Source organism: Triticum dicoccoides, chromosome 7B (genome assembly GCF_002162155.2).
Source record: "Triticum dicoccoides isolate Atlit2015 ecotype Zavitan chromosome 7B, WEW_v2.0, whole genome shotgun sequence".
NCBI lineage: Eukaryota > Viridiplantae > Streptophyta > Magnoliopsida > Poales > Poaceae > Triticum > Triticum dicoccoides.
The window spans coordinates 222,399,820-222,410,154 of NC_041393.1; the positions used below are offsets into that span (position 1 = coordinate 222,399,820).

At 47.8% G+C, this 10,335-nt stretch overlaps 1 pseudogene; it reads left to right on the top strand.

The window, feature by feature from the left end:
* The window catches only part of LOC119336055, a 19,456-nt pseudogene extending 10,935 nt beyond the window's left edge, over positions 1-8,521 (top strand).
* Positions 8,522-10,335: the final 1,814 nt, after the last annotated feature.

Sequence of the window (10,335 nt, forward strand, 5' to 3'; positions counted from 1 at the left end):
GCGCGGGCCGGTGGCGGCGGCGGAGGCTGGAGTGCCACGTGGCACATCGCGGTTGGCTGGGGACGGAGAGGCGGACGTGTCCGGCTGCGGCCGGACGTGTCCGGTGGTGGCGGAAGGGGAAAATTTAGGGTTTCGTCCGGAATTCGGGGGGATTTGATCCGGGATTTCGGAGGGGGAGGCTTATTTATAGGTAGAGGGAGCTAGGAGTGTCCAAATGAGGTGTAGTTTTCGCTCACACGATCATGATCGAACGACCGAGAGCATGGAGGGGAGTTAGATGGGTTATTGGGCTGTTTTGGAGGGGTGTTGGGCTGCAACTTAAAAGAGGCCTCTGCGGGAGTGCTGTTAACCGTTGGAGTACCGAACGAGCTCCAAATGACCCGAAACATGACAGGTGGTCTACTGGTGCTATACCAGGGCCACTTGGCAAGGCTCGGTCCATTCCGAGAATGTTCAACACCCGCACAACGAAAGAAGACAAGAGGGGTGCGCCGGTGCATGTGGGAGTGTCGGATTGCGAAACGGACAACGGGGAAAATGCTCGGATGCATGAGACGAACACGTATGCAAATGAGATGTACATGATGACATGATATGGTATGCATGACATGAATAAAATGAAAAATAAAAGACAAAACCCAACCACGGAGGGAATATCATATCACATAGCCGAAAATGGCAAGAGTTGGAGTTACAAAGATGGAAAGTTACATCCGGGGTGTTACAGCCACCATGGGCGCCGCCCCTCCCCGAGCCCATACACACACACACAAGCATGATGAACACACACACACACACACGTATATATGTATGAATGCATGTATATATTAGTATATACGTATTTTGTATGTTTAATTAGTTTAGATTTTTTAGATTATTGTTTTTTCACTAGTATATATGTATGAATGCATGTTAGATGGATATAATTAGTGTTTAATTAGTATGGAATTTTTTTATATAATGTTGTTTTTCTGTTTTTTAATGGATGTATAGAAGTTGTTTTTTCTATTTTTAGTGTTAGATGCTTAATTAGTATGAAATCGCATATAGAATTTTGACATATGCAATGATAGCATAATTAGTGTTATATAGAAATGTTAGTTATCAAAATCCAATCATTAAAAAATGTTACTTTTTGCGGGCATATAGCTAGTATTTGTTCTCGACGATGCCCGGCCCGCATCCTCGCCGTCGACCCTTCCGCGACAACGTCCAGCTGACCCATGTCCGGGACTGGGCTCCGTCGGGCTGGCACTGGGAGGTGCTGCCTGGAGGGGCACGCCGCTTGATGAGGAACCCGGCCCCGGGTCCCGTCGTCGACCCTGATCTCGTTTGGTGGTGTTCGCGTGGGCCAGTTTCGGCGCGGAGGGAGCCGGCCCAGCCGGAGGTGGTACGTCGCCGTGTCAGGGAGGAGGACGAGCACGTCCATCGCTACATGGTTGTGTTAGAGGGCGGCAGGTTCTCCAATACCTGGCAGTTTCTTCAGGGATCTCACTTCAGCTATGATCCTGTGAGGGTTCCTTCTCTTTGGGTGTCCACCGCCCGCGCCGCAGGAACCGCGAGTGTCCTAGATTCTTCCGTAGTATTCGATCTTTATTAGCTACCTAGCCAGTGATGTATTCGATATTATATCTATTATTCGAGACGATGTATTCGAGATTATATCTATTATTCGAGATAATGTATTCGAGATTATATCTATTATTCGAGACGATGTTTTCGAGATTATATCTATTATTCAAGACGATGTATTCGAGATTATATCTATTATTCGAGACGATGTAATTTGAATACTAAATTGTTTTATATTTCTTTTGGATTAGTTAAATAAAAGCTATGGCGGACAATACCGGCAGAGAGGGAGAACAGGCCATGTTCGATATGATACGCAATCCTCACGGGCCAGATGATGATCAGAATGAAGAAGATTATGACGGCTCCGAATTTCTAAACAACACCGGAGAGGGTGATATGATATTCGATCGCGACGACCGAATTGATGAAGTCATGAACTATGATTATGATGATGACGAAGAAAATGTTGATCCTGAAACAACAGAGACCGGCGAGGTATATATATTTATATAAGCAGGCATCTGGTGATCATCACATGTTTTAAATGACTTGAAGATATATTAACGAATCGATCTTTGTTCTTTCAGCCATCCGGATCAAGCAAATCTTCAGGCAAAAGGACGAAACGAGGCCCGAACAAAAAGTTGAAGGAGGGCATAAAGTACAATATCGAGGCAATCAGACCTAGTGGCGAACCATTAGCGCCTAAGAAGATTGCGGACAAGTTCATTCGTCAGTGCGGAGTTGTTGTGAAGGACCAACTCCCGATCTCCCTTCAAGAATGGAGAGAGCCAGCAAAAGACAAAAGACAAAAAGACAAAAAGGACGCTGCTCCACGTCCAGATGTTACTTTTGTCGACAAAAGACAAAAAGATCTGCTTTGGGATACTCTCATGAAACATTTCACCCTACCAGATCATTTCACAGAAGCAGATGTGCAGAAAGTCAAGGACGCTGCTCTTAGGAAGATGGCGGTTGCATTCAAGAACCACAAGAATCGTGAATGGAACAAGTACGTCAAGGGAGGAAGGAAGACTCCAGTATTCGAGGGAACACTAGAGAACCAACGTGCTCATTGGGACGATTTCGTGAAATTCAAGGATTCAGAATTAGCTAAGGAACGGTCGAGAATAAACAAGAAGAATGCCGAAAAAAAGGATAAGTTCCATAAGCTGGGGCCAGGTGGCTATGCGGTGGCAATGCCTAAGTGGGATAAGTCTGAGAAAGAGATGGAGGATGCAGGTGCCACTCCGGTTACTAAGAGCTGGCCCCCCAGGGTCAGGACTTGGTTCTATGCGCATGGGGGGGAGTTGGACCCGAAGACAGGCAATGTTTCGACGAGGGCAAGTCTGAAGGGAGCCGACGATGCGATACTTGTTGCAATAGAAGAGGCACGATCGGGGGTGTTCCAGCCCAACAGAGAGAATGACGAGCTTACGCGTGCCCTGGGAAATCCTGAACACCCGGGAAGAACACGAGGCAAGGGCGCTATTCCGTGGTATGAGGGGTTTTCAGACTGGAACACCGACTACAGAACCCGTGCGAGAAAGAAGATTGCGGAGGAGAAGAAGAGGAAGATGGAGGAGGAGCAGAGGAAGCGGGACTATGAACGCCTTCAAGGCCTAGAAGCAAGTCAAGCGGAATTGGCAGTCAAATTCCAGCGACAGCAGGAGCAGATCGACTCACTTACCCAGCAAAGGGGGTCTCAGCAGCTGCAGCAGCTAGCGAATGATCCAGCATTGGATAGCACCGCCCCATCCATGCCGAGAAGCAGCGTGGGTTCCGCCCCGGACGATGCAATGCTGGGTAGATACCCCGTGGATGACATCACGGAAAACACTAGCTGCGAGCTACACGTCAAAATGAAGAACATATCCATGAAGGTGGCGGACGCCGTTGCTTTTACAAATCCCCCCAAGGCAACCTTCCATTGCAACCCGATTCCAGCGGGATATGCTCGTGTCTTGGTTGATGAGGTGGTGGATCCATATTCGGAGCTAGAGCTTGACATTCCTGGAGGTGACGACGAGCACTTTCTCGGAGAGGCCAACCATCGTATCATCCTATGGAAAAAGGATTGCATCATCTTTCGAAGGCCACCGACACCGCGTCAGCTGACTCCTCGTCGAAGTCCGCCACCGAGTCAGCAGACTCCCGCTCCTGCAAGTCCACCAAGTCCGGCAAAGTGTCAGGCCACTGATCCTCCTCCAAGTCCGGCAAAGTGTCAGGCCACTCCTCCTCCTCCAAGTCCGCCACAGCGTCAGACGTCCACTCCTCCTCCAAGTCCGGCACAACCTCAGGCCACTCCTCCTCCAAGTCTGGCATAGCTTCAGGCCACTCCTCCTCGTCCAACTCAGCCCCGTAAGCCGTCTCCGCCGCCTCAGCAATCGCAGAAGAGACACCCCGCAGCTATGGTGCGTAGCCGTACGAGTCGAGGTAGTACAGGAAGTACAGGCGAAAACAAGCGATATAAATATGGTCCAAGCCTCAAGCCTCTTCCACAGAGGCCTTATGACAAGTCCGAGGAGGAAATCGCAGCCATATCGAAGGCCGAGGTGGAAGCCCATTTTGCACCGAAACCGCCACCGCCGTCGCCGCCAAGGGAGAAAGTGCCTGAGGAAACGATTGACCACTTCATTCGTATGGCTGACCCACCAGCTCCCAAGCCTGTTGACACAGACTATGAGCGCCACATCAGGAAGTTAAATCGAGCACGTCTACGTAAGGAGGCGAGCTCGGGATCGAGCAAACAACAAGCAGCTGTCAAAAAATGCGGGAAAACCATTCCCCAGCTGGGAGAACAGGCGGCGCAATCGATCCCCTCGCTTGTTGTGCCAACAACACGTGACAGTACGCGCGCCCAATATTATTGTGGGCAAACAGTTTACGTTCCCGAGGTGGGCAATGTGGTAATAACCAAGGACCATATAATGCAGGCTGAAGTTCTCAACATCACTGTTGGACAACTCCTCGAGATCGAGCCCATGCCTGTGCTTAAAGAGCATGAAATAAAACGGAAATATGTCCGGGGCTAACCTTTGGTCGAGCCAAATAAGGTCAAGAACCTCCCAACGAGAATGTATGAATTGCATCAATGGTACATGAACATTACCAAGATTTCCGATCGATTGTCCCTCATGGTGAATGTCAAGGAGGAGCATTACTTCCATGAGAAAGCTCTGTCCGTTGAGTATTCTAAACTGTTTCAGTTATACAATCAAGACGCACTCGACAAATCTATCGTCAGTTGCTATTGTCTGTATGTGATTTCTTTCTGTAATTTAAGTCTCAAGATAGCTGTAGTGATCCTTTTGATCAATCATTACCTGTAATTATCCTCACTATATTCTTTTCTGTGGTATTATGCAGGATGAAGATGTATGAAATGAGAAAAGGTGGACGCTTTGGCATTGGGTTCATTGACCCAAACACCGTTAATGAATACACATGGCTAATAAATCCACATCATCAAAAGGCCGTAGAGGACAACATGCTAGAGTTCTTGAAGCGCCTCAAACACAATGAAGATATACTACTTCCTTATAACTTCCAGTGAGTCACACTGTCTTGTACTACAAATTCTCTATTTTTGCCTACTAGCTAGTTACATGTTTTTGCTTACATATGCCCGCTTAATTAAGACATGCAAACGTGTGTGCATGCAGATTTCACTGGATCTTGTGTATCATTAAAGTTGACGCCGGAACAGTTGAAATACTGGACTCACTACTCAAAGAAAAAACTGACTATAACATCTTGTTTGGGATAGTCAACAGGTAATTTCAATCATTATTAACTATATATCTCGGCCTATTTAGTTCGTCATTTCATGATATGAACTATTTAATAACCCCTTCATTCATTTTCTTTGTCGGCGGGCAGGGCTTGGGCAAGGTTCATCAGCGTCACGGAAGGCGAATGGAAAAAAAAGCTTAAATGGGGAAGACCCAAGGTAAGTAATTAAGTAGTACTAGCTAGCTAGCTAGCTGCCATCTCTTTAATTATCATGCTTGCTTAATTATTATCTGATCAAATTCCATTCTCGTAAAAGCCCTGAAGCAGGCGCAGGGGACTGATCTGTATGCATTCTGCGTTTGCGAGAACATTCGCATGATGGCGTCCGAAAGGAGCAGATCTCAAAGACAGGAATGGGTACGCTTGTCAGAACACTATTCACAATTTTTACACCATTATCGATATCTAGTCACACAACTAATACACATGCATATTGATCTCCTTCTTAACAGTTCAGAGAGGTGCGGGAGAAGCTCCTAGAAACGGAGCGCGTAGAAGCACTTCAAGAGGAAATAGCGGGATTTTTGCTCGACCAGGTCATAAATCCGTAGGGAGAATACTATTACCCGCTACCGCTCCCATGAAAACCACTTCCAATTGTCATCGTGCTCCAAAGGCACCAATTAGGCTAATGCCACTGGCTCCGAAGGCAACATGCATACGTAGGAGAAATTGTATATAGCTATACATGTGTGTATGTGTGAATTAATTAATATGATGGTTTGTGAGACATTGATGATATATATATGCATGATTGGTTCTACTAGAAATTATATATATATATATATATATATATATATATATATATATGCATAACATGTACATTGTGTAGTATCATAAAATACCAGCAAACGAAAAAGAATTAAAATGGAAACACAAAATTAAATGAAAAAGAAATCATAAAACTAAAAAAAACATTATAGTACCGGTTGGTCTTACCAACCGGTACTAAAGGGATCCAGGCCCTTGGAGCTGGCTCGTGCCACGTGGTTTCCCTTTAGCACCGGTTCGTGCTGAACCGGTACTAAGGAGGGGGGGGCATTTAGTGCTCACACTTTAGTGCCGGTTATGGAACCGGCAGTAAAGGGCCTTACGAACCGGTGCTATTGCCCGGTTCTGCACTAGTGTCACCGGCAACACGAGCCACGTGCAGCTGGCCTTCAGCCGAGGCTCCCCCTTCATGCTGTCGGCTAAGGCGAACAACCTCATCATCGTGGGGTGTGGCTTCCGTGTCCTCCTGCACAACGTTGACGGGTGGACATATGGCTCCTGCGCGTCTTTCTGTCCGATCAATAACCGCACCGGCGAGGCGTTCTTGCCCGACAACGTGTGCAACGGCATCGGCTGCTGCCAGCCGTCCATTCCGATTGGCCTTCGGTCCTGCCGTATCGAGCTCTCCTCGCTCGAGGTGCTGGCGGGTGCCCGATCACCCCGTCCCCATCCCCAGCCTCAGCGTTCAACGCGAGCGTGCACATGGTGGAGAAGGAGTGGTGGAGTGACGGGTTACACGTCTATGGTCTTCAGCAATACTTCATGGACATCCTGTCTTACCCTAACATGAGCCCGTTCTTCGTTCCTGCCATTGCAGCCTGGGGATTGGGTGAGTTATCCTGCGAAGAGGCTGCCCAGAGGCCAGATTTTGGGTGCCGCAGCAAGAACAGTATGTGACTCAACTCCACAAATGGCGCCGAAGGCTATGTCTGCCGGTGTAGTGACGGCTACCAGGGCAATCCCTACATGACAAATGGATGCCAAGGAGGGCGAGGCCGTCTAGCAGCTGGTAAGTCCACACAGGGAAATTTTTAAGCATTAGGTCATCTTTCTGTCCCCATAAAACATTACTATGCCCTCAAATTTGGTAAAACCGGCACTTTTTCACACAATTAAATTAGGATATATAATTTCAAGCAGGCTTTTGACGGTGTTGTCTGTAAATTTCGACAGGAATAATTTTCTCCATAGGAGTTGGCAGCGGCATAATTATTTTGCTTCTAGTTCTTGCTGTCGTCTTTGCAATAAAAAAGGTCAAGGATCAGAAAGCAAAAAGGATGAAGCAATATTTCTTCAAGCAAAACCGTGGGTTATTGCTCCAGCAGTTAGTAGACACAGATATAGCCGAAAGGATGATTTTCAGCTTAGAAGAGCTTGAGACAGCAACGAATAAATTTGATGAAGCTCGCATTCTCGGTGGTGGAGGGCACGACACAGTGTACAAGGGCATTTTATCAGACCAACATGTCGTTGCTATAAAGAAGTCCAAAACCGTATCAAAAGAGAGATCGACGAGTTCATAAATGAAGTTGCCATCCTTTCTCAAATCAATCACAGGAATGTGGTAAAGCTGTTTGGTTGCTGTCTTGAGACAGAAGTTCCATTGCTAATCTACGAGTTCATTCCGAATGGTACCCTCTATGCACATCTTCATATCGATGGTCCTCAATCACTATCATGGAAAGACAGATTACGAATTGCAACTGAAGTTGCAAGTTCTTTGGCCTATCTTCACTCGGCAGCTTTGATGTCGATAATCCACAGAGACATCAAGACATCTAACATACTGCTAGATGATCGCTTGACGGCAAAAGTGTCCGACTTTGGCGCTTCTAGAGGTATTGCAATTGACCAATTAGGGGTAACAACTGCCATCCAAGGAACTTATGGATATCTTGATCCTGAGTACTACTACACAGGCCGACTGACCGAGAAGAGCGATGTTTACAGCTTCGGTGTCATGCTTGTGGAACTACTTACAAGAAAAAAGCCAACTGGCTACGTGCCGTCAGAAGGCGTCAGTCTAGTAGCACACTTCATGTTGCTGTTGAACCAAGATAGGCTGAGTGAAATACTAGATTCACAGGTTTCCCAGGAGGCTGGGAACAAAGCCAAGGAAGTAGCGGCAATCGCAGCAATGTGCTTGGGGATGAAGGGGGAAGACAGGCCGACCATGCGGTACGTGGAAACGAAACTCCAGGGGCTGCAGAGTGTGGAGAACACCGTGAAGAGCGACCCGGAATTGGAAGAAGTTCCAGTTAGACTACGTCGCAGAACATTTGAAAGAAGCAGAGATAATGCTGACAAGGAGGGTCATAGTAACAGCAGGCGATATAGCATGGAGGAGGCGATGTTGTTTTCAGCGAGCTTGCAGCGATGATCTTGAGGACATTCGTCATCAAATCATGTGGTCTCTCTGTGCTTCTGAAATTCATCATAAGATTCTGTCGTGAGAGCTGTGGTGGTTCACCTTTATGTAATTGCCAAAATATGTAACGGCGCAGGTATACGCTACGGCACGTATGTTTATATCTGGAAATACACTTGCACTTTATATAGTTCTTACGGCTGAATTTACAATTGTATTTGTTGTTGCAATTGATACAATCGTATAACACATAGAGGTGTAGGACAGATGTACAGTTTGTTTTGCTTCCGCTCTGTGCGGTACTTCCGCTCTAGCGCCACCTCTGTACCGTGGTTTCACGTAGCACTGTGCTACGTGACCTGAAGCGGTAGTACCGCTGAAGGGTGGACGGTAGTACAGCTCCGACGGCACTACCGCTGTAGCACTGAACGTGCTCGCTAGCCATAGCTGGAACTGCCGTCTGAAGTGGTAGTATCGCTCCTAGGAGCGGTAGTACCGCTTTACTGCTGGCCAAGGCATAACGGTTGGATTCATCACCGCCTATAAAAGGGGTCTTCTTTCCCAATGGTTCTTATCTCTAGAACTCGTGTTTTCCCTTCATAGTTGACCTTCTTTGAGCTTGCTATCTCTTAATCCCTCAAATGATTCTTGTTTCTTCTTGAGGAAAAAAGAGAGAAGAGCTAGATCTATTCTTCCGCCAGTCATTTTCTCCTCTAAGTGAGGGGAACCCTTTGGATCCAGATCTTGGAGTTCTTTATGTTCCCCCTTTGTGTTTTTTCTCTCATTTTCCTCCATAGCATTAGTTGTGGTGGGATTTGGAAGAGAAGGACATGGGCACTCCGTGTGCCCTTGCCATTGCATTTTTTTTGCATAGGTTTGAGTCCTCCACGGTGATACGTGGAAGTGAAGTTTGACTAGCTTATTGCTCTTGGGTGCTTGGTACCCTAGAGCTTGCTCCTCTTGGGTGCTTGGGCGCCCTTGACGATTGGTTCTTGCGGAGCTCAATTATTGTGGTGTAAAGCCAAACGTCGGGGTCTCCAATTAAGTTGTGGAGATTGCCCGAGCAATCTGTATGGGTCCGGTGACCACCCCCAAGGGTTGCCAATTGTGCGAGTTCGATGACCGCCGTCAAGGGTCCTTTAATGTAATCACGGCATCTTGCATTGTACAAGAGCACGAGGAAATTACAGTGGCTCTAATGGCATTTTGGGGAGCATTGTGCCTCCACACCGCTCCAAACGGAGATTATCATCCGTGAGGGTGTGAACTTCGGGATACATCGTCATCTCCGCGTGCCTTGGTTATATCTTATCCGAGCCCTTTACTTATGCACTTTACTTTGTGATAGCCATAGTGTTTCGTGTTATATATCTTGCTATCACTTAGTTGTTTATCTTGCAGACCCAAGGCGAGTGTTTCGCCTAGGAAGCGTGATGGACAGGTGCCGGCTTTGGGAGATTCTGCACAAGGAGCCGGGCAAGGTCGTGATGATGGCAGCGGCAGGATGTATCAAGGAGCGAATGGTGGCAACCGAAATCCCTCGCGCAGGCAGTGGGGGGACGACGGGTATGACGCCTATGGGGCCGGCCAGCACCGGGGATCGTCGTCTTCCGGTGGCGGCCGCGGATACGCTTGGGCCGGAGACGAAGGGAACGGTCCGAGGCTTCCAAGGACCGCCCCGTAACTTCGTCGAGGGGGCATCCGGCCCTAACCAGCGGTTTCGTGGTGGGTTCCGCAATTACCATGGTGGCTGAGGAGAGGGCAGATGGCCTCCTCCACCACGACCGCCATCGCCACCGGCGACGCCGTCCGATGCCGCGCCCATG